The 25,353-nt window shown below is 36.1% G+C and overlaps 1 long non-coding RNA gene across 1 annotated transcript; it reads left to right on the top strand.

Moving 5' to 3' along the window:
* The first annotated feature begins 2,404 nt into the window (after positions 1 to 2,404).
* On the top strand, positions 2,405 to 4,913 carry LOC107873990. Its single transcript, XR_001675521.2, has 3 exons — positions 2,405 to 2,468; positions 3,787 to 3,854; positions 4,258 to 4,913. It is a non-coding gene; the product is annotated as an uncharacterized LOC107873990 (long non-coding RNA).
* The last annotated feature ends 20,440 nt before the right edge of the window (positions 4,914 to 25,353 follow it).

The following is a 25,353-nucleotide window of genomic DNA, read 5'->3' as shown; positions in this document are numbered from 1 at the left end:
AATTTTTGAATTCAACTCAGTTCATGCATCCTGCATTAGTTTTAGATTCCAGATATTCAGTCACGATTCAGTCTGTAAGTGCCCCGTACATCATCCTAGTCTTTTCTTAGTATTTCAGCCAAGTCACTATCATTCGGGGGACGGTATATTCCAAGGGGAAGATGTATTATAATAATTCAAGTTTTCATGTCCTAAACCTCTCACCAATTCCTCATGAAACTAGATCCAGCTTAAAGCAATGACTACTCATCAGTTGACTCTCTTGTTTTTCTCTCAGCCTTATAACCATTCTCATGTCATTGCATGTATTCAAGAAATTGGTTTAGTTCATGATATTCAGTTCATGTATCATATTTCAAAATCAGTTATGCAATCATGTTTTTAGTCATGCATGTTAGGAATATGATCTCAGTTACCTTCGTACAGTACTCTCAGTCTAACCAGTCTCATTCGAGGACGAATGTTTCCAAGGGTGAGATAATGTAACACCCCGCATTTTCTAATTAGTCTTTGAACCATCGTTCTTACGAGTATAATCTATCATCCAAATAATTTTCATGTGAATATAAGTTTCGTGATCTTTATCCTCGTATTTGATTTGCTTTCGAGGTGAAAAATGTTCATAAGAATCACTTAGAACAACATTGAGCTAAGAGCCTTTGATTCGTCCAAAGTTTGGTATTCGATTCTATAAGAATCGACTTTAAAGTATAACCCTTTTTATACACAGAATTTTGCAGCTTAAGACTCACCAAATTGTAGATAATTGAGTCAGCTTTCCAACGATATCAATTTCGCCTTGATCTGATACCCGAGTGAAAAGTTATAGCATTTTTCGTATGAAATAATAGGTCATCGCGATTACACCGCTCGGTGGTGCCTATAGCGGTGGAACCAATACTGCTCAAAGGTAAGCCTCAAAATCGGGATTTTCCAAAACAACAGGTCACCGCTATTACCCCGCTCGGCGGTGCCTATAGAGGTGGAACCAATACCGCTTAGCGGTAAGCCTCAAAATCGGGATTCTGCTGAAACTTTTAATTTCCCAAGGACAGTTTGGTGTTTTCCCATGGCTTCAATCCGTGAAAAATATGGGATTAAAGCACTCAAAAGCACATTTGGTCATATTTTATTCAAAATCTCTCAATTTAAAGCCATTCTCTCTCAAGAACAAACCTTAACCCTTCAAAGATTCAAGCTCAAGTTCAAGAAAACCGCCAAGAGCCTTCAAGAATTCTTCAATTAAGGTATGTTAGATGTTCATTCATGGGTTCCTTTTACCCTTGGAGTCCAAGAACCCAATTTCAAGTTTAAAAGAAAGATTTTTACATGTTATCATGAATTTTAACCATGAATTCCTCACGAATTTTGATTTTATATTATGTTTATACGTGATTTGTTGTTGAAGTTAAACCCTACACATTTGAATGATACTTACTCATTGTTTTGTACCTTAAATTGTGATTTAGTATCAAAATTATGATATTACTACATATTTAAAAACTATTCCCATGTTTAAACCATAAATTGCAAGTGTTTGATAAAATTTCCAAAGGAATGAGTTTTGATTAATGGTTACTTATCACGTCCTTAAGGTTTTGTATGGTCTTGTTGTTATTACTATTGAGTCCTGGGGGTTTTGAATACTCGAAATCTAGCTGCTTATCTAGTCTTTAGTAACTACAAAATGGTTTAGGATAGTTATGAGCATTTTCAGTTCAGTCAGTCACCATAAACTGCTAAACTTAGTTCAGTCCAGTATTCAGTGTCTTTCAGTTGAGAGTAGGATTTAACACCGAGTAAATGCAGGGATGGCGGCTTCCCCGTCAGTTAGGCAGAGTCGTTAGCAGCAGTCCCTGTATTCCAGAACTACGTAGCTAGCGTAGGGTATAAGGAGTCACCCGTTAGTTTAGGCTTGACTACCTCTCGGGGGTCACCCGTTAGTTTAGGCTTGACACCCTGGTCCTTCGGGACATCAGTTAGTGGATCCACCCAACCATTTTAGTACCCGTGACACGGTACTGATGCCCTTCCAACTGGGGTTACAGGTTGGATCCTGATAGTATATTGGGGTATGTCGGTTATATTTAGGTCCCACAGTCTCAGTTCAGTATTCAATACAGAGTACCGTTTCAGATTTGGTTGACCATAACATACAATTATCAGTATTTCAATACTTCAGTTTACAGATTATTTCAGTATCATGTTATATGCTTGGTCATGCATCCTCAGATTTTACAACTTTCACGTTTGCTATTGTATCGGTCATATCATGCTATTTATTCAGTCACGTATTATTCGTTTTCATAAACCCGTGCATTTAGCCTAACCTCATTTAGCATACCAGTACATTCAAAGTACTGACCGCATACTCGTTTCTTGCTCTATGATGTCTCATATCATAGGTTCGGACTCTCAGGTTACCGATCGCACTTAGACATCTCAGTGCATCAGCAACAATAACAGTGGTGAGTTCTCATACTCCGAGGACCAATGATGTGTATGTCATCATTTCTTTGCAGTTCAATAGTCAGACGGAGTTAGTTGGGGGCTTTTAGACTAATACAGACAGTTGGTCAGTTTTCAGTTGTTATTATCAACTGTTTTATCAGTATTGCCAGTACGTTTTCAGACGTTTAAAACCATGATTTAGTGTTGTTTTCAGATATGAAAACCTTATGGAATTTTCATATAATTTCCGCACATATTGTTTATCAGTTTTACTCAGTGCTCACAGCAGGTACCAACTCATGGGCTAACTTGTGGTCCTTCGGGGCTGTAAGCACCGTGGAGCCCGGGGTATACTCTCGGGGCGTTACATCTTTCTTTTTCATTTTTTATGTTTTCGGTGAATTTTGTTGTTTTTTGGAAGTTATATGTATTTCTTTTCTCTATTGTGATTCAGTATGTATCTGGGTATTTGGGATACGATTTTCTCAGATTTTGAGTTCGCTTATATATATATATATAAAGTTATTTGGGTTCTGCTTCTATTATTTCAAAAAAATTGATTTCTGTTGCTATAAAATCTGAATCTTAATCTTCCATATACATTCAATACACGTCGGTTTGGGTGGTTTTCACTTTTCAGTTTATGTCTCTAATGTCTTATTATTCTTGGCACTGCATCTTTGGTATTCTTGTGCCATCATCTATTGTACAAGAAAGTAGTATCAAAATAAAGGCATTTTATACTGTTAAGTGTCAACATTATACTTTGTTAATGAAAAAAAAAAGTTTTTATATAGAATTCTGGGTCGGAGCTACTTGGTGGAATAGTCGAAATGTTGCTACTGCCTTTTTTGATTGATATTTGAGCCGAAGGTCAATCAGAAACTCTATCCTCTCCATACCCCATGGGTGAGATCACATTGTGTTTGTTGTTGTTTGTGGATCAACCAAGATTTGCATTGGTTTGTGCTATCATGAAAATTAACTGTATTATGTAATCTTGATTTTAAGTCCTTTCTATGTATACTTTTTGTATTGTTCCAATTTGGGCTTTGTACAATTGAGTTGCGAATAATGGTAATCTTGGTTTTATGTCCTGTCTATGTATAGTTTTTGTTGTTTTTGCAAATTGGCAATAATCAGTTCAAATGTTGGATGTTTGAAGGTTATTATTCAAGTATTAATGCTTGTGTGTCATTACATTGCATTATGTGAGGCTAAGTCTTAGTGCACTAGGTTTCCCTTTTACTCCGATCATCTTTTTAGTTTTGATTCCATGTCTCCAAGTATTGTTGTCTATGACTAAACGGATGCTTTGTCTTCTTGAAACAACAGGAAGGTAAATAAGTTCGCCGAATCAGATCCTTCCCACCTTACGGGCGTGGCAACTGAAGATCTCGAAGGTACAGAGTGATTTTTGGTACCCTTTCTACTTGCGCTTAACGTTGATCTTTTTAGTTAATTATAGAGTTATTGATCATCTCTTGTGGTTGGCTTCATTTGTCAGAACTCATTCCTTAAAGTTGCATATTCTGCTTGTATTGTTGTCCCTCTCCAGTGAACTGGAAATAAAGTTGTACAGGAGCATTACAAAAAAGGGAAGAGAAGATATATCAACAGTGTAAAAATGAAGGCATTTTATACTTTGTTAATGAAAAAGAAGTGTGTTTATATAGAATTCTGAACGGAGCTACTTGGTAGATTAGTCCAGATGCATGCAACTGGCCTATACACATAGTCGTTATCCAAAATTTGTTCTCTTAGAGGATTATAGGTACCTCAATTTACACATTTCTTGCAGTACAGATAAATCAAAGTCACATGAAAGTTATTATCCTAAGAAAGATGCAGTCATTCCAAAAGATGGACCAACAAGACATATTGCTGCACAGACATTCACATTTCGTGAGCTTGCTGCTGCAATGAAGAATTTTAGGTGGGTTTGGATGTGTTTACAAAGGTCGGCTGGAAAGCACCGGACAGGTAGAGAGCAGACATTCACATTTCGTGAGCTTGCTGCTGCAACGATGAATTTTAGGCCAGCGTGTTTGCTTGGTGAAGGTGGGTTTGGATGTATTTACAAAGGTCGGCTGGAAAGCACCGGACAGGTAGGTGTTACTATGGGAGGGGAACATTTCCTTTGGTTGAAAAGGTTGTTTTTGCTGTGGTGAAAACATAATGCAAGTTAATGAAATAAACATAAAAGTTTTATTTGGCATCTTCCTGCTATAGTAACAGGCATTATCATGACAATGGCTGGCACCAGCATAGAATTTACCATTGTTACTGTATTCAACAATTATTTGTTGCATATATTTGTTCCTATCGACATTGCCCTCACATTGAAGGGTATTGTATTTCTGAAGTTATTTGAACTGAATCATCCTATACACAGTGAATTTCATGATCTTTTCACTGTTGTGTGGTTAGTAGGTGGTCTTGTTGGATCAATCGATGAACTATTTATTATTATTCTCTAAAGAAGAAAAATTTTGATACCAATTTGCAAAGCTGAATTACATAAGTGAGGTCTTGGAGGATAGATTTCATTATACATCGTCCAAGCAGGGTAACAGTGAAGTGAACAGCTTATAAAGTGCTCCTACTTTTATGTGAATATTGCTGCAAATATTGTACTTTGTTTCTCAGTGCAGGATAATGATGTAGAAATAGAAACACCATTACTTGTCGAAGTCACAATATATGTGAGTATGGTTGCTGTATTTGTATTAAATATAATTCATCTTTGCTTTCTTGAAATAGGCTTAAAGCTTCTATATTCTAAATAGGTTCTGCAAGTCTGTAAATACGTTGGTTCACTACATATTTGTACAACAACAACAACAACAAACCCAGTATATTCCCACATAGTGGGGTCTGGGGAGAGTAGTGTGTACGCAGTCCATACCACTACCTCTTAAGAGGTAGAGAGACTGTTTCCGATAGACCCCCGGCTCAAGATAAAATATAGTATGCAAATGCATCAAAAACATAGAACACGATAAAATAAAATAGAAATGACATCCACAAAAATAAATGTACATTGCCAAACAAAGGACACCAAGATCCCTTAGCCCTCTATCCTAATGTTTTTCCTCCATATCTTCCTATCCAGGGTCATGTCCTCAGTCAGCTGTAACTGCTCCATGTCACGTTTAATCTACATATCTGTAGATTACTAATACTGCTCCATGTCACGTTTAATCTACATATCTGTAGATTACTAAAAAATGATTTTATATATGGAAGTAGTTCTCAGAATTCAGCTGTTTTAGAACATGTATTTGATGGAATTTCAAAAGTTAATATGTTTGAATAGATATTATGTCTCTCTTTTTTCCAAAAGCAAATGGATCACTCTTACTGACATATTTTTACTTTCAAAATGTGAACTTTCGTGTAAGTCTATATTTGCCCTTTGTTTACATTAGTTTGAGCTGTAAGTAATTATAGAAGAACTCATTTTTCCTCCATTAAAACCCGGGCTTAACTGTTGTATTTTGCCTTTTGTTTGACTCTTTCAGAGAGGTTTATATTGCTTTGACTGAAAATTACTAGAGTGAATAATTTATGATTATCCACCAGATTAAATTATCATATCTCTTTTCCTTCTTCTTGTTACTCTCTGTGATTCTAAATTATGTTCAACAAGGCAATGAAGAATTCAAAAATTACCTTCTTTGAAAAATGAATTCCATATTTATCCACCGGAAAAGGATCAAAAATATCCTTGAACTATCTGAAATGGATTAAAAATGCCCCTCATTAATTTTTTGGCTCAAAAATACCCCCTCCGTTAAATATTTGGCTCAAAAATACCTCTCCCCTTAACAGAATTCCACCAAGCATGCCACCTAGATAAAAAAAGCCACATGGCCATGCCACGTCACCATCCACTTGTATTTTTTTTTTAATTATATGACATTTCTTTCTTCATGAAGTTCTGCTCTGCAGCCTCTGTTAGCAAGTGAAAAATCTTTTGCTCAACTTTGGTCACCTTCTTTTTCTCTCCCAGCACACTCCCGGGAGGATTGGAAGGTTTTTGCTTGACCAAAGTCCCCTTTTTTGCATCTCCCACCAAGGCCCCAGCAGGACTCTGCTCATCAACAGGAAGTTTGTTCTTTCTTTTTGATAGAGGATGCCATGGCTTTGCTTTGATTCAGAGGAATGTTTCCTGCCATATTTACAGAAGCCATGGCAAGAACCGGTGGAAGCTCTCAGATAATGAGGAAGAATATCTTGTTCGCTATCAGGAGAATTCAACTTCCCAGTGGATTGCCTTCTTGTATTGCCTGCATTGTAAGATGAAGTAGAGGAGGAGTTGTGATAGCAGGGAGGAACCTTGTTTCCATTACTCATAGATCTCAGTTTTATTGTGCTGATTTTATCTGGCTTACTCCCAGAAGAGTCATTCTTCACAGTGGTTACTGGACTCACTAGTTCATTGATGTTATCCTCAGCCATAGAATCATTCTTCACACTAGTTACTGGACTTATTAGTTCATCGGTATTATCCTCAGTCGTAGAGTCATTCTTCACACTAGTTACTGGACTTTCTAGTTCATCGGAGTTATCCTCAGCTATCAAGATTTGAATTCTAGAACCCTGGCACCATGAACATATGTAAACATTAAAAAGAAGATCCATTAGGTCAGCAGTAAAATACAGGATGTACTACACAAAAGTTAAGCTGCCAATTAAAAGTAGAAAAAATTGTTTCAAACATGCTAAGCATTGGATTCCAAAATCAAAAAGTGCACTCAAACTATTATTTCGATAATTCGGAATAGGAGGTCAATAAATACAATGATCATATGCATCATTCTAGTGTCCTAAAAAATATACACAGTAAAAATTGTGATAAACTTGAGTCTGCAATTGCTATATGCTTATACACAAACAAATTTTTACTTGACTGAAGTTGAGCAAAAAAAAAAACACGTGGATGGTGACGTGGCATGGCCACGTGACATTTTTTACCTACGTGGCATACTTGATGGAATTCTGTTAAGGGGAGGGGTATTTTTTAGCCAAATATTTAACGGAGGGGTATTTTTGAGTCAAAAAACTAACGAGGGGCATTTTTGATCCATTTCAGATAGTTCAGGGGTATTTTTGACCTTTTTTTCGTTTATCCATTCAACTGGAAAAAAACTGTATGTTGTCTTGGTTGGTCAGATGGGTGTGCAAGAAACGGAGAAGAAAGTTTCATCTTTAAAATTTTGTTTCTGTCTCACAAAGCTAACTGATGCTTACAACCAAAAGCAACATTATCAACAACATGAATAACAAAATATTCAATATATTTTGAACCTACTCTACCACCTTGATTTCATTAAAAAGGATGAAGCTTTTGCCATATTCATGAAGTTTGCTTTTAACACTTAATAATAAGTGAAAGTTTCTTGAGAAAATTGAAGGAAAGGTGTCTTTTAAGTCTTGAATGAAGGATTGGTGACATTGACCAACAGATAGGGTCAAACATCATTAGAAAACTTGATTAAGTTAATTGTGGACTTGATTAATATTTTTAAAACTTTCTAATCTTTTCAAAAATACAAATCAACCCAACCCACACCCCTCTTCAATCCTAATCAACCTCTCTCTCTCTCCAGCTTCTCCCAACCAACAGTTCTGCAAAATTTCTCCCTTCAACCTCCGGCGACAAATAGTCGGGCGAGTTTCTTTTCGACTTTCAATCATCAATCGACATGAATACTTCTTCGGCGACAACAACTTTGAGTTCTTCATCCCCCCATTTTTTTTTCACAGGTAGAAAATTATGAAGAAACAGAGGAACTTGAGCCAACTACTCTTCTGGTATTAAAATGTGGACTGAATAAAACCCTACTGGCATTTCTGCATTTCTTCTTCTCATTGTCGTACTGTTGATTCAAATTTTTGTAGTGATTTTTCATCACAGTTGATGTTCTTAGTGTGTATGTGTGTGTGTGATATGTTGGTGTTGTTGGGTTGATTTGTTGTTTGTCTTGGTAGAAATGGTATTGCAACTATTGAAACATCTGATGTAATAGATGAAACATATGATGCAATAGATAAAAATCTGATGCAACAAATTAAAAATTTGATGCAACTATGAAAATCTAAAGCAGCAGGTGAACAATCTAACAGATCATTCTTCTGTTTGGAAGAAATCTAAACAATATTGATCCAACAGAAAACTAATTAGTGATCTGTTTTTATTCTTTCCAATGATTTACTCTTCATTTTAAAATCTGATACAACAGATTAAAAATCTGATACAACAGATTAAAAATCTGATGCAACTATGAAAATCTGATGCAACGGGTGAACAATCTAATAGATTATTCATCTGTTGCGACAGACGACTCTTCTGTTTGGAAGAAATCTAAACAATATTGATCCAATAGATAACTGATTAGTGATTTATTTTTATTCTTTCCAACAGTTTACTCTTCATTTTACAATAGATTAGGACTGTTTTTATTCTTTCCAATGATTTACTCATACTGATCGGTTATCTGTTGCAATAGATAATATACCTGGTGTAACAGATTAGTGATCCATTTTTATTCTTTCCAATGTTTTACTCATCCGTTGCAATAGGTCGATTATATGTTGCAATAGATAAAATCCCGATGTAACAGATTAGTGATCTATTTTTATTATTTCCAATGGATTACTCATCCGTTGCAACGAGTCAGTTATGTGTTGCATCAAATAAAATACCAGGTGCAACAGATAGTGCTGTTTTTATGGTTCCCACGTATTACTTATCTGTTGCAACAGGTCAGTTATATGTTGCAACAGATAATATACCTGGTGCAACTGATTAGTTGTCTGTTGGAACTGTTATATTACTGTTATGCATTAATAAATTATAATCTATGTTATGTTCCTGTTAATTTAAGATAACATGACTCCTAAAATAAAAGAAATCGAATCAAGTCCAAGGAAAAGAACAAGTGCAGCAACTCAGCTACATCCACCACTCTATGAGCTTGCTTTACAAGCGTTATCTCAATCAGGAGCAGAAGATAATGAACACGGGGAGGAGGAATCTTTCAAAAGAGATGATCCAAATGCTAATAGCCCTTCCGTCGAAGAGTTGGTCAAAATCTTCAGCATTGATCGTTACCCTATGAGAATGCAGTGCGATGGTGCCAAAGATTTAACGGGTGATCTCATGGTTAAGTTAGTCATGGAAAAATCTTTCGACGCCTTCAGAAAAATACTTTGAGAATAAAAATTGAATTCTTATTTCAGGGAAAGCTGCTTTGGAAAATATCTTGCTTTGCCGGAGGACAACAATGCTCGTTTCTAGATGAAAATTGTATATGATCTTCTCAAGTACAGGTTTATGTATGAAAACAAAGATAAGATGGATGAGGTGTGGATAAATTACTGTGGCATGCCTGTTTGTTTTGGTTGGGAGGAGTTTGCCATAGTTATCGAACTAAAATGTTATCCTCCTTCTCCTTCTCAAGTTATACCTACTCTGACCCAAAAAAAAGCACTCCGCACACCCAAAAAAGGAAAAGGCAAGTCGAGTGATCGTGATGACCTGGTGTTCATTGTTGGTCCAAGCTTTAAAAATAAAAATTTGATTGAAGTGTTGAAAGGTAAAGGACTTTAAAAGAAGCACAAGCAATCATTGTGCTTGGTTTGGTTTGTACATAATGTTCTTTAGGCTAGAGACATTAACAACAATATAAGCCTCGGTTTAATAAATCTCTCCGAGGATCTTGAGGCATTTAATAGCTATCCTTGGGGTTATGAAAGCTTCAAAATGACTGTCGAATATTTGTTGACTCCGTTAACACCAAAAATAGTCAACTTATATGGTTTTCCATGGGCCTTCATGGTAAATATTTCTTTTATCATGATATGATTCATCATTTTTTTATTCAATAATGCTTTTAATTTATTGGCGTTATGTTATAGGCTTGGGCATTTGAAGCCATTCCTTATTTGAGACAACAAGTGAACTACCAGGAAAAAGTTTCCTGTCCAAGAATTCTGAGATGGTTGTCGGCCAAAACCGATAAAAATGCAAAATTTCTTGATCTTTTCAATCCCCCCAAGAAAGCAGTAAGTCCAATTCTAATCAAGTTTTTGTTTTAATTAATGATTAAATGATTTCATTATCATTCTTAATATATGTACCGATTTATTTTAGATTGTCCATCCGTGGCTTGTTCCGACCAACCGAGAGTTGAAGACGCCATTTTTTCTTACTTTACGATCTGTGCAAACTTTATTAGACCCTAAGGTCGTTGATGGAATAAAAATGGAATTGTTTGGAGCAACAACCATCACAAGAAAAATAATTTTAGAGGGTGGGGCTAATGATGCTCCTCTTACAGTTTTAAAAAAACAAGCCATTATGATTATGATAATAATGGTTGTATAGATTTTTCTCCAGATTTTGTTGCATCTAGCGAATGTTCTTCATGAAAATGTCAAGACTGCAAGGTGAAACACGATGGAGTGATTAATGCTATTAATGCACTAATTGCTTCTGTAAAGGAAATGACATCTAAGAGGGGTGTCATTCCATCAAAGAAGATTTCATATCCAGACACTCCACTAGAGATCAAGGCGGCTAAGAGGAGAAGGAAAGACACTTCCAAGGCATCATCAATTATAAAAAAAGGCAAGATTACAATGCCTCTTTCTTTGTCTTGCACCGATGTTCAGTGTGCAAGGGCCACAAAATAGCAGCATGAGCTGAAGAAGGTGAATGTACATCATCTGTTCCAAAAAATAAACAAACACATATCTGTTTCAACAGATGATACATTTGATATAATATAAGAATCATCTGTTGCAACAGATGAAAAATCTGTTGTATATCTCTACTTAGCATTGACAATTCTGGTTTTTCAGGTAGATGTCACAGCTACTGCCGAAGAGAATAATATGACAGTTGATAATCCATCAACTGCTTCCAAAGATGAAGAAAAAGTGGAGCCTGTCAGTTTGGGAGAACGGAAGAATTACCCCTTTGAAGGGTTCAACATCTCGGACGAGGCTCTAAAAAAACTAATACAGTTGATCAACGACTATTCAGAATGGATTGCCGATGGGCTGTTAAAGCATCATGCCGGCAGGTACATATATTAATTTTATGGATATTGGTTTATACAATTCTTATTGTAAGAACCTGACATTAACACATATAAATTATCATGTAGAAATTAAAATGGGAAGCGCTACAAAGTGAACGAATTGAGTCTTAGTTTTGATCTGTTTGGCTTTGTTATTGCACATCCCAGAACAAAGAATTAGTTCTATTTGATGTCACAGCCCCAAACTTACTGGAATGATGAGGTTTAAAGGCCATACATGTTACTATTAATTAATACTTTATTTAATTGCATCTGCATATTGATTTTTTTATCACGTAATCTGAAATGTTTGATAATATGTGCAGTACATCGATGCCATTTTTTCTACCACTGAAAGAAGGCCAAGTTGAAAACACAAGAACAATACAGATACACAACCGGCAATTATTTGTACAAAGTTTACATCAATAATGCCTACGATAGGTATTGTCAACAGCAGCCGGAAGTTTCCCGAAATAAGGAATGCTTAATCAACATCATCAAAGGTTTTAGCATTCCGACTGGCTTACCTTGATATTTGGTCGACGAAGTGTATATCCCAATCAATTGTGGTGATGAATTTTATTGGGTGTTGGCTGTCGTTGTTCTAAAAGAGAGGTGCATCCGAGTTTATGACTCGATGTTGTGAAGGAGACGTTCCAGGCCATCGTCTGAGATACAAAAGCTGGACAAAATATTGCCTACTTACCTTGATGTGAGTGGCTTTTTAGATCAAAAGGTTCGTACTGATTGGTCGATGATTGAAGCATACCGGGATAAAATGGATAATCCATTTGATGTACAATATGTTGACGGAATTGCTCAACAAACCATTGGTAGCCTGTAAGTTTAAGTGTCATGATTTAGTTTTATTTCACAAATTTCACAACACTTGCATGAACTGCAAGATATGGATTATCTATTTTTTTTATAATGCAGGGATTGCGGTCCTTTTGTTGCCGCCTATGCCGAGTATTTGAGCGATGGATTACAAGTACTAAATGATGGACTTGATGCCGAATTACTCTGCAAAAGATATGCTGCTCTTTTATGGAAATATGGAGAAACGAAAGCTCAGAAGCCGTACGCAACCGACGTTAAAGATCCACGACGACCAAAGCCAAATTCCATAGCACTGGATGAAGAACAACTTATCCATATTGATTAGATCTTTACAGCTCGAGTCCGTCAATGTAATAACCTATCCTCCTTGATTTAACTTGTTGATTTATTTGTAGAGTAGATCGTTTGTACTCATAACGATTTTTTTTTTACATTTCATTTATTTGTTGAGTTATTTTATTTCATGTAATTTCTGAAGGCTTCGATTTATTTTATTCTGTCTACGAATATAATTAATTCTAAGTTTTGAACATGTTAATTAAAATGGAGTACTAGATTCAAATATCACAACAGATAATACATTTGCTGCAACAGATGGCATATCTTATCGGACAGATTTAAACATATGTTGCAACATGAGATGCAACACATAGGTCATCTGCTGAAAATTATATAACATGTCTTCCTACTTTTTTGATTTGCTCCAATAGATTACCGATCAGTTGCAACAAATAAGTTATATGTTATAACAGATCGTAAATCTATTACGATAGACAGACGGGGAACATCTGCATATCGCAATAGATGACCAACCTATTCTAACAGATAATCAATCTATCACAACAAGTACTATATCTTCTACGACAAATATAAAATCTGTTGCATTATAAAAATTTAACTTTGCCAGACATAAAAATTATTGCCCCTATATGTATAGTGAATTGGCTTGAATAAAAATTTGTTATCATGTTCGTCTCTGTCTTTGTACATTTTCTTTTTTATACACGGGCTCCAACCATTTAGTTAGTACCCCATATCCCCAGACCCATTGCATCTTTCCCACAATGGTGTCGTACACACCAGTCATTTGTGTGCCGGTCAGCAAACACTCCATGTATGCAAGTGAGTACGACCCGCACACTGCACCGGTTGTATTTTTTGGGAGCTGAATGTTCTTATTTCGACCTTCAAAAACCCATGATTCCTTTGCCAAGACTTCAGCCGACAAATGATCCATCAGCTTACTCTGCGTCAACAACTTGGGCAACAACTTCAAGAGTGGCTGTATGTGGGTTAAAAACATCTTCTCGCTGAACACAGGTAAGTTGCAGTCATAAACCTTAATATTTTCCTCGTATAGCAGTATCTCAACAGTGAGAAAATGAGTGACATCCATGTTCATGATTGCAAGGATTTTCTTTGCCTTGGTCTAGCTCTTGCCGTGTTGATATGACCTCTTCTTTCTAACATATTTAATCGCTTCTTCATCCCATTGGAACGTCGAAACTAACTGATCAAATCCCAGGCCACCAAAATTAGATAGATTACAAAGATCAGCGTACCTATCTTTGAAATTATTGTAGAAGTTGAGGTCCATTATCCTATCAGCAACATCATAAGCATCTGGGTACGCTAATTGCCTGCCCCTCATGAGGCAGAGAATTTCATCAACATACTGTGGTATAAGAATATAATTTTTAAATAGGTTAGTAATTGTAAAGAATAAAAATACAGTGGAAAGAATCTGATGCAGAGGGTTCTCTGAATCAGTTCACAGATTACCCAGCCAACGCAACTTATGCAACAGATGTGTATTATGTTGCAACAGAATACCAAGCTGTTGCAACAGATTACATATCTGCTGCGTAGATTCTTCTTCATGGAGTAGATTAGAAGGGTAGGTTAGTAAAAGTAAACTTACCTTGTCCTCGTACCACACACACATATTTGTCATATTTGAGAAGTCTTTTGCGGCAAATAAATGCATGGTGTATTCTTTTTGAACCTTCATCTTGATGAATTCTTCTAGTTTCTTCTTCTTCTCCTTGCTAACCACCGCAAATATGTACACCTTCTTCGGTGGCCCCTGAACTTCAACAACTATTGGAGCGGGGAAGTTGCATTTTTTGTTGATTTTAGAATGGAGAGAATTTGTCTAATTTTTATTCTCTTTCTCCTAACCTACACTGTAAGAGTGCATGACTCCCTCACCTCGTTGGATGGTTTGACACCCCTCCTGGATTTCAACTCCTCGGAAGGTTCAACAATAGCCTCTAGCTTATCAAGGAGTTTATCATCTCTATCCTTGCACACTTTGCATTTGCAATGAGAACATGAGGGTGAAGAGGGGTGAGAGGGACCACTGTAAAAATGGGAGAGACCAGTGTAGGGGTGAGAGAGAGGACTTGTGCAAGGGGTGTTTTCAAATATATTTATATTTTGCTGAGCACCAACATGCTCATAATCACGACTGGCAGCAGAAGCAGAAGTAGGATGGCTGCCATCATCACAAACAACTCCACCAGCAACACCCCCAGAAGAAGCACCCGGATCTGTTGCAGTTTGAGTTAGGTTATGAAGAGCTTCAACATTAGACTGACCTTGCCTAACTGCTCTTCTTATGGATGTTGCTCCATCCAATTCCTTCTTTATTAACTCCACCGTTGGACCTTCTTTTGTATCAACAAGACTCAGAGTAAGAAAATAAGTCATCCCCAGCTCATCAATGGTAGGCACGATCCAAGGATGCACAGCCTATAAAAAAATGATAGGAGGAATTTAAATCATATAATAATAATTTGCATTCAGTTGGGTTACATGGGGCTCAGGTTATGTTAACAGAACTATGTTATGCAACAGACGATCTAGCCATCACAACAGCTGATCTGTATGTTGAAATAGATTGATAATATATTACATCAGAATACCCATCTGTTGCATAATTTACAGTAGATGGGTAATCTGTTGAGTAGGGTTCAGAGAATAGAGCAACATATGGTTAATCTGTTATGAAATATGGATCATCTGTTGCAATAGATTACCCATTGCACCAGTTGCAGTTGACGGTTAATCTCTTGCAATAGATGGAACATCTGTTTTAATATCTTTCTTTGAGGCAAATTATTTTAGTTGAAAGAAGACGTACTGCATCATCTGGAGGGTTAAAGAGATAATCCTCATTAATATTTTTTTTGCTGCTCTCTACTGCAGCCAACCACCTAAGGATCCTTAGATGAGAAACCTTATCCGGATAATCCGTGAAATGCTTTTGGAGGGGAGGAATGACTTCACACGCCCAAGCCTAAAAATTGTAAACAGGAAGCAAGCAAAAAAAAAAGTAACAAGTATATTCAATATAAATTAATGAATGAGTAAAAATAGTGATCAATTTTACCATGAAAGCCCAAGGAAAGCCATATAATGTGGTCGTTTTTGGCTTTAGCTCTTTCAGTAAATATTTGACAGTCAAGTAGTAGTTGTCGTAGCCCCAGGGATAATCGTTGAATCACCCAAAATCATCAGCAAGCGCCAATAAATCACGTTCTATGACTTTTCTTGACATTTCTTGCCAATAAAACGGAATGGACAAACTAAACTAAGCATAATTTCTCCCTATAGTGCTTTGGTATGTCTTTATTCTTGAGATCCGCTATCAAATCCTTCACTTTGTAGCTAGGTCCAACAATGCCCAACAACCCATTTTTTTTACCTTGCGTTTGTTGGACCCTTTGTGGGGGTGTTTTCTTGATGACAGTTCTTCTGAACGATCGCATCTCAAGTCCGTCACAATGGGAAACTCTTTCAATCCAAAACAAACTAGAATGCCACAGTAGTAGATCCTGACTTCATCCATCTTATTTTTGACCTCCTTCAGACCTCCATCATCACCCGCATACATGATCTTGTACTTGAGAAGGCCATATACCATGATCATTGGGAAATGGAGAGGGCGGGGCCCAGACAGCTCAAGAAAGTGTGCAAAGCAACTCTTTTTAAAAAGTCCATCTATGTTTTCCTTCTTCATAATACTCCTAAGTTCGTCAAAAGATTTCCCCAACTGACATTTAAGTACAAGATCACCAAATACTGCATTAGGGTTATTCATCGGCATCACAACTCGAAACTTGTCAATACTAATGGTTTTGACAGAATTATGCTGAAATTTTGATATTATTTCACGCCTTATTGGTGAGGAGGAGTTATCACTTTCCTCGGCTTTATTTTGCCCTGACTGAGATTGTTCTGGAAGTTCCTCCGAATCTATCTGTACTCTAGCCTTTTTTGTTTGGTGATCGAAAGTTGATCCACTTTCTTCACTTTCTGTTTTTTTTCTTTTGGGAGACATCTTTTAACGACAAACAAAAGAAAAACAAAAAATACATTGAATTTGGTGTCTGCATAATTTTTTGAAAAAAGGTGAGACAAATTTCAATAAATTATTCTTACCACATTACCAAAAAAAAATACTCCAACGGACAACCCATTAGTTGGAACAGATGGGGAACCCGAATCTTTTTGAAGACCTATTTAATATCTCCCCACAGATATTCCACCTGTAGCAATAGGAGGAGAAATTTCAATAAATTATTCTCTGCCACATTACTAGAAAATACTCCAACGAATAACCCATCAGTTGGAACAGATGAGGAATCTATTTGAAGACCTATTTAATATCTCTCAACAGATGATCCACCCATTGCAACAGATGAACCACCACCACCACAACCAATTCCACGACCAATGCCACTAATACCAATACCAATGCCACTAATACCAACACCAAGACCACCGACACCACTGCCAAAAAATACAAATACCAACACCACCAACAACAGCCACCAACAACACCACAAACACCATCCAACAATACCACGATGGTCAGCAAACCACTGAGAGAAAAACTCGGGTTTTCTCGGGTGCTTCCTACTTTTTAAGCATCAAAAATCAAAATTGTTAACCCATTCTCGAAGATAATACAACTAAAAGTCTTCTTTTTTTATCATTAACTAAAAAACCTTATTTTTTAAAATAAAGAACAAATGTAGAACTCTTCTCGAACTCTGTTACATGCAAAGATAGAGAAAACAATGGGTAAAAGCGGGAATAAAATAAAAAAATTAACTGTATGTAGCCGTAAATGGGAAGAAAATCGACCTATTTTGAAAGGTTGAGCAATATGTTAGTAGTTATTGTTTGTATTATTTTTATTGTTCAGAGGGAGAGGACACCCTGTGAGAGAGAGAGAGAAGAGCGAGAACTTAAGATTTGAAATGAAAAGTTTTTCGTGCAAATGGATGATTTGTATGGGTTGATTTGTAATTTTGGAAAAGAATGACAAGTTTTGAAATTGCTAATTTGGTCCGAATTGATCTTAATTAATTTTAAATTTTTTAAAAGATATAGTTTTTAAAACATTGAGTTGATGAGAACTCATTTCTACTCAGAGTGATCTATCGACGACTCGGATCGGGATAAACGCAATACTAGCGCCATGCAATTACAAAGACTCGATTGGATTTGTAGTTGACGCTGCGAGCTCATTCATTCATCCCTAGTTCCACCTAAATCAAATTAAGTACTATTACTATCCTAACATTAAGTTGATGAGAACTCATTTTAACTCAGAGTGATCGATCGACGACTCGTGTCGGGATGAACTCAATACCAATGCCATGCAATTGCAAAGACTCGATTGGATTTGTAGTTGACCTTGCGAGCTCACTCATTCATCCCTAGTTCTACCTAAATTAACTTAGGTACTATCACTATCCTAACATTGAGTTGATTAGAACTTATTTCAACTCAGAGTGATCGATCGACGACTCTGGTCGGGATGAATGCAATACCAATGCCATGTAATTGCAAAGACTTGATTGGATTTGTAGTTAGCCCTGCGAGATCATTCATTAATCCCTAGTTCCACATAAATCAACTTAGGTACTATCACTATCCTAACATTGAGTTGATGAGAACTCATTTCAACTCAGAGTGATCGATCGACGACTTGGGTTGGGATGAATGCAATACCAATGCCATGCAATTGCAAAGACTCGATTGGATTTATAGTTGACTATGTGAGCTCACTCATTCATCCTTAGTTCCACCTAAATCAACTTAGGTACTATCACTATCCTAACATTGAGTTGATGAGAACTCATTTCAACTCAGAGTGATCGATCGATGACTCGGGTCGGGATGAACGCAATACCAACGCTATGCAATTGCAAAGACTCGATTGGATTTGTAGTTGACCCTGCGAGCTCATTCATTCATCCCTAGTTCCCCCTAAATCAATTAAAAGCCTTGTTGGTAGTATCATTTTTTTTGTATGTATTTTGTTTGTTTTATTATTGTAGATGGAGTTATTGATGTTGTTGGTGGGGTTGGCGTTGTTGGAACTTATGGTGTTGTTGATGGTTCTGGCACAAAGGATGTTGCTTCTTTGTTGTTGATGATGTTGTTGGAACAAATGTTATTTCTTTTTTGATGATGTTTATGCTGTTGCGTGTGTTCCAACAGATGGAGAAACTATTGGAACAAATAAAACCACCAGAAATAATGGTTTGATGTATTCCATCAGACTCCACATTTGTTGCAATAGACTCCACATCTATTGCAACAGACTCTATATCTGTTGCAACAAACTCCACATCTGTTGCAATAGACTCCACATCTGATGCAACAGATAGACTATGTTCTTTTTGTGACATTAATTTTTTTCCTCTTCTTTGTAGACATAAGGAGCTGACAGTTGATCAACTTTTGACGGACTATCTCAAGAGGCTACAGTAAAGATGGGATCAGAGGAATAAACTGTTTGTAGATGGAACCACTTCATATGTGGGAGCTATGTATTATTAATAATGTTATCATGGAAACACACATAAAGTGCACTGATTTTGTGAATGATGTTTTTACTGATTAGTCATAGATCATTCAAACAAGATATCTGTAATTTTACAGTTAAGTTTGGTAGGTCTGAACTGATAAGGCTTAGGGACCATGAATATGGTTCTGATAGCCTGTTAAGATTTAATGTCGGTTGTTGCTCATGTTTATTTGTCAAGCATTGTGAAGGATCTAATTTTTGTGGCATTGTAAAGAGATTTAATAGCGATTGGACTAACTTTTAGGGTGCATTGGGCCCTTAGAGGGCCTTCGAAGCTTAGCATTGCATCTAATAAGAACGAAAAACCAATATATTTATTGCCTTGGCCAAAATTTATATGGCTGGGTTACTCGCTCGGGGTGATGATTTTATGCTAGAATGTGTGGTAGGAGAATGCTTTCGAAGGAAAATGGGTGGTTGATGGAAGACTATATCATCTGAGAGCTAATTGAAGAAGAGACATAGGGTAGAAAGTAACTTCTAACGAATCTGGCCGGTGGAATTATCTTAACAGATGCGAGATCTGAATCAAGTGCAAATATGAAAGTGTATCCGGTAATGTAATTTCATCTGTTGTGTCTCTAAAAGAAAAACAATGCAGATGGACACTTTGCTAGGGAGCTGCGTGGTCGGGATTATCACCTAGATAGAAAATAGGAGAAAACCAATAAAGAAGCCTCACGAGCATCGAGGGTAGAAATGATGTACATCAAGTATAGAAAACTTATGCCAATAGCAACTGCAGTTAAAATAAGGAATCTAAGAGAAGGCGACAAATTTTTGAATTTTAAATTTCATCCCATGCCTTCTTGTTTGTGTTTTCGATCAGGTCCACTGTCGTTGACCTGATCGAAACCACAAACGAGATTGAAAGGAAAATAGAGTATCATTGCTTCCTTAACAATATGGTTATAATTGATTGTGTTTTCTTTCCTTGACATGCTTTCAACATTCCTTAGAAAAGATCAGATGCTTGCTGTAGTATGTGAATCCCGATAATTTTCAAGCTTGCCTCCATCTTGTTGATTCTGTATTCAAGCTGGTCGTTGCCCTCTTCGAAGTTGGTAAAGAGTTCCTCGTCTCTTGTAAGCTCAATCAGGAACACGACCTTCAAAGTTGTGGCATTCTAGAAGCCCTTCAGAACACTTTCTTCGGAAACCTTAAAGGATATATGGAGGGTCTCTGTGTTTGTTTTAGGTCAAAATGTGTTGATGCACGTTGAAGATGTGGTCCCAAAAATTGAACAACATACTTTTATCTAGCGTTTCTCCATGCATCTTGCTCAACCAATTTGATAAATTAGTAAGCATGGAGTTACACAACGTGTGATCTAAACCAGATCTACCAAGCCTATCAAACGTTACATAACTCTAAGCTTATTACTCTATCAAAAAAATATGACCAAGTTAGTGCACAAATCGAATGAGCTCAATCTCTCAGCCTTTCTACTGATTGCTCTTCTCCAATGTAGATGACAAGATATCTGCTATGTAAAAGTCTACACCGTCGCTAGACATGTTCCCAGGAAATCATGTCTGGCGATGGTGTAGACTTTTGCATAGCAGATATCTTGTCATCTATATTGGAGAAGAGAAATCAGCAGAAAGGCTGAGAGATTGAGCTCGTTCGATTTGTGCACTAACTCGGGCATATTATTTTGATAGGGTAATGAGCTTGGAGTTACATAACGTTTGATAGGCTTGGTAGAGCCAGTTTAAATCACATGCTACGTAACTCCATGCTTACTAATTTATCAAATTGGTTGAGCAAGATGCATGGAGCAACGCTCGATAAAAGTGTGTTGTTCAACTGTTGGGACCACATCTTCAACGTGCATCAACATATTTTGACCTAAAACAAACACAGCGACCCTCCATGTATCCTTTAAAGCTTCTGAAGGGAAAGTGTTCTGAAGGGCTTCTAGAATGCCACAACTTTTAAGGTAGTGTTCTTGATCGAGCTCACTAGAGACGAGGAACTCCTTACCAACTTTGAAGACGGTAACGACCAGCTTGAATACAAAATCAACAAGCTGGAGGCAAGCTTGAAAATTATCGGGATTCACATACTACAGAAAGCATCTGATCTTCTCCAAGGAATGTTGAAAACATGTCAAGGCAAGAAAACATAATCAATTATAACCATATTGCTAAGGAAGCAATGATACTCTATTTGCCTTTCAATCTCATTTGTGGTTCTGATCAGGTCAACGACAGTGGACGTGATTGGAAACACAAACAAGAAGATGGGATGAAATTTAAAATTTAGAAATTGCCGCCTTCGCTTAGTTTCCTTATTTTCACTGTAGTTGTTGTTGGCGTAAGTTTTCTAGACTTGTTGAATATCATTTCTACCCTCGATGCCCGTGAGGCTTCTTTGTTGGTCTTCTCTTATTTTCTACCTAGGTGATAATCCCGACCATGCAGCTCCCTAGCAAAGTGTCCATCTGCATTGTTTTTCTTTCAGAGATACAACAGACGAAATTACATTACCGGATACACTTTCATATTTGCACTTGATTCAGATTTTGCATCTGTTAAGATAATTCCATCGGACAGATTCATTAGAAGTTACTTTCTACTCTGTGTCTTTTCTTCAATTAGCTCTCAGATAATATAGTCTTTCATCAACAACCCATTTTCCCTCGAAAGCATTCTCCTACCATAACTTCTGACATATAATCATCAACCTGAGCGAGCAACCCAACCATATAAATTTTGGCCAGGGCAATAACTATATTGGTTTTCCATTCTTATTTGATGCAGTGCGAGGCTTCGAGGTCTCTGTAAGGGTCTAATGCACACTTAAAGTTAAGTCCAATCGCTATTGGTTCTCTGCAGTGACGACAAGTATTGATCCCTTCTCAAAACTTGACACGCATAAACATGAGCACCAACTGTCAGTAATTCGTAATAGGGTATCTGCACCATCTTTATGAGGTCCTCAGCCTTATCAATTTCGAACCCATCAAACTTAACGGTACAATGCAGGATCTTGTTTGAATGGTCAATGCCTAATCGATTAAAAATTGCATTCACAAAAATATTGTACTTTGTGTGTGTTGTCCCGGTAACCTTATCAGTAATACATACTTAACTCCCACACATATGATAGTAGATCCATCTGGACGCACTTTATTCTTCTTAGCCCATCTATGGCTTAAATTGAATAAACAGATGACTAGCTTGTTGCAACAGATGACACATCTGTTTATATTGTCAATCAATTGGAGACATCTGTTACGACAGTGATCAACCTGTTGCAGAAATCAAATAGATATATACATCTGTTGCAAAAAGATTGTCAGTATGTTGTAAGTTATCTAACAGAAAGAATATATTTTGTAACAGATTACCCATCTGTTAGATTTATTTTAAAGCAATTTTCTTTTCTTTTCGAGATACAATAATTTATAAATAGGTCCCTCCTTACAAATATGGATAATCCAGATTCGTACAAGAATATTCATATCGAGTCCTTGCGTGAACTTCAAAGGCAGTTTGATTGATGAACTCCAGAGAGATATTTGGCTGACTTCGGAGCAAGGCTGCCAGATGAATGAAAGATGTCTGATTGACAATAATAATAATAGTAGTAATAATAATTAGGTAATATTTTTTTATTTTAGCAATTATTTTCCTCCATTTGTATATCAAATCTACCCAAGGGATTCAAAAATTTATGAACATTCATTTCATTTTGTTGTCGACTTTAAATTTTTAATTCTTATTTAGTATTTAATAATAATCATTCTGTTTATTCCTTGTTCTCAACATGTCGACGGTTGGTGGTAGGGATTGAGCAGCAATTTGTGTCAACAGTTAGAGGTTAATCTGCTACGACAAATCGATCATATGTTGCACTTGGCGATTATTAATAAAAAAGGGCTATTGTTGTTATTGAGAAGGTGAAAAGAGAAAGACATGACTCGGAGTTCCGATTATTCAATATGAAAAATGTTTCGTAAATAAATAATAAGGAAATAAATAATAAACACAATTTTATAACCACAATTTTAATAACTGATCGTGACTTTTCACCATTTTTATTTTTAAATTTATTTTTAAAATTATTTATTATATAATAAAATGATTATTATTTTATTAAGAAATTTGAAAAGGTATTTTTTTAATTTATAAAATAAAAAAGTAAGCAAATTTGGATTAATGATATGATGATATAGTTTTTTTTTTTTTTAAAAGTAGATTATATGTTGCAACAATTAAATTATCTGATACGACAGGTTCACTATGGTTGTAATAGATGATGTATCTATCGTCACAGATGATTTATCTGATGCAATCTATATTGAGTCACAACTCAATAAAAGCAGTTCTTGGAAAGAACTAATTAATAATAATAATCTGAAAAGTCATGACTTATCACAATATTTCTTAATTTAATTAATTCATTACTTTTCACATTAATAAAAAATGTAATTAATAAATGGAGGTGAACAGTTAGATTATTTGTTGCAACAGATATGTTATCTGATGCAACATATTTTATATTTATTGCAACAGATAATATATCTATTGTCACAGAGGTGTTATCTGATGCAACAGATATAGAATCTGTTGCCACAACTTAATAAAAACGGTTCTTCGAAAGACTAATTAATAATAATAATTTGAAAAGTCATGACTTATATCACAATATTTATTTTCTTAATTTAATCAAAAATTTAATTAATGTATAGAGGTGAATAGTCGTGCCTTTTTGCCTCTCATTCAAATTCAATCCTCTATAAATAGGTCCGTCCTTACTCAATCATTCATTCAAATACACACTCTATTTATTTATTGCATCTCGTCTTTCATATTACACTCTAGAAGATAGAATTATGGCTGACCCAGTGTGGGACGTTGCTTTTTAGCAAGACGCCGTGAATGAACTTCGGAATCAACTTCATGATCTGCAATGGGAATTGGGAGGAGTTAGATCAAGAATGCTCCGCGAGATACGCAGGCTGAGGAGGGCCTTGATACTTCCAGTTGAAGATTGGCCGGCTGGCAATGATGATGCTGATAATAATAATAATAATTAGACTATTATTTTTCTTTTAGTCTATTATATGTATTTTTATTTGTTTAATAAATAAATTATGTTTGATCTCTGACTTTTTAATCCATATTTAATTTTCATTCTATCTATTATCTTCTCAACAAACATTTCGACGATTTGAAGTAAAAAGGAATAATTTAGAATCTAGTAGCAATAGCAAGATTTATCTATTAGGTTTGTGGCAGGGGTTGATTTGTGTTGTTTCAAATAGATTAATCATTCGTTGCAACAGATAATTAGTCTGGTGCAACAGATAAACATTCTGATGCAACAGATAATTAGTCTGGTGCAACAGATAAACATCCTGATACAACAGATAATACGTCTGATGCAACAGATAATACGATGATACAACAGATAAATAGTCTGATGCAACAGATTACTCATCTGATGCACCAGATGATTGATCTGTTTAAATTGTGGGCACATGTGTTGGATTCATAATCGGGGTTCTATCCATTGTTGGAAAAAACAGAAGTGTACCCAGATGACAAATACGAATAAAAATCATAATTTTACTTTCCAAAGTAACCTATGAAGTAATGCTAAAGTGGAAAGTGATGTAGTAAACAAAATTTGACCTAAGAAATTGGTCAGATAGCAGCAGTAGTGCTGTACCAACAACAATAAATGGTCGACAAGAAGAAGATGAAGCAGAAGATTATGAATAAAGCAGCAGAAATAGAAACAATTAACAACAAAAATCGCTAAGAGAGAGAAAACAATAATGGATGAGAAGAGAGAGAAAGATGCTTTTTTTCCCTCCGTTTTCCATTATTTTAGGTATACATTGGGATCAAAGTGTAAATTTAAAAACTTGTGGGTTATTTTAAAACTTCCCCAACTTTCTTAATACATAATAAAGTAATTGTCACCTCCAACTAATAATTAAGACTTGTGTCACCTACACCTCATTTTAAAACTCTTTTGTCACCTGTGGCCCAAACCCCCAAGTTTCTTTATACAGTGAAAGGTAGTTTTACACTTAAATATAAGTGAAGCTTTCTTAGTACT

Source organism: Capsicum annuum, chromosome 1, assembly GCF_002878395.1.
Source record: "Capsicum annuum cultivar UCD-10X-F1 chromosome 1, UCD10Xv1.1, whole genome shotgun sequence".
NCBI lineage: Eukaryota > Viridiplantae > Streptophyta > Magnoliopsida > Solanales > Solanaceae > Capsicum > Capsicum annuum.
The sequence above is the reverse complement of the archived record's forward strand: the minus strand, read 5'-3'. Positions and strand labels throughout refer to the sequence as shown.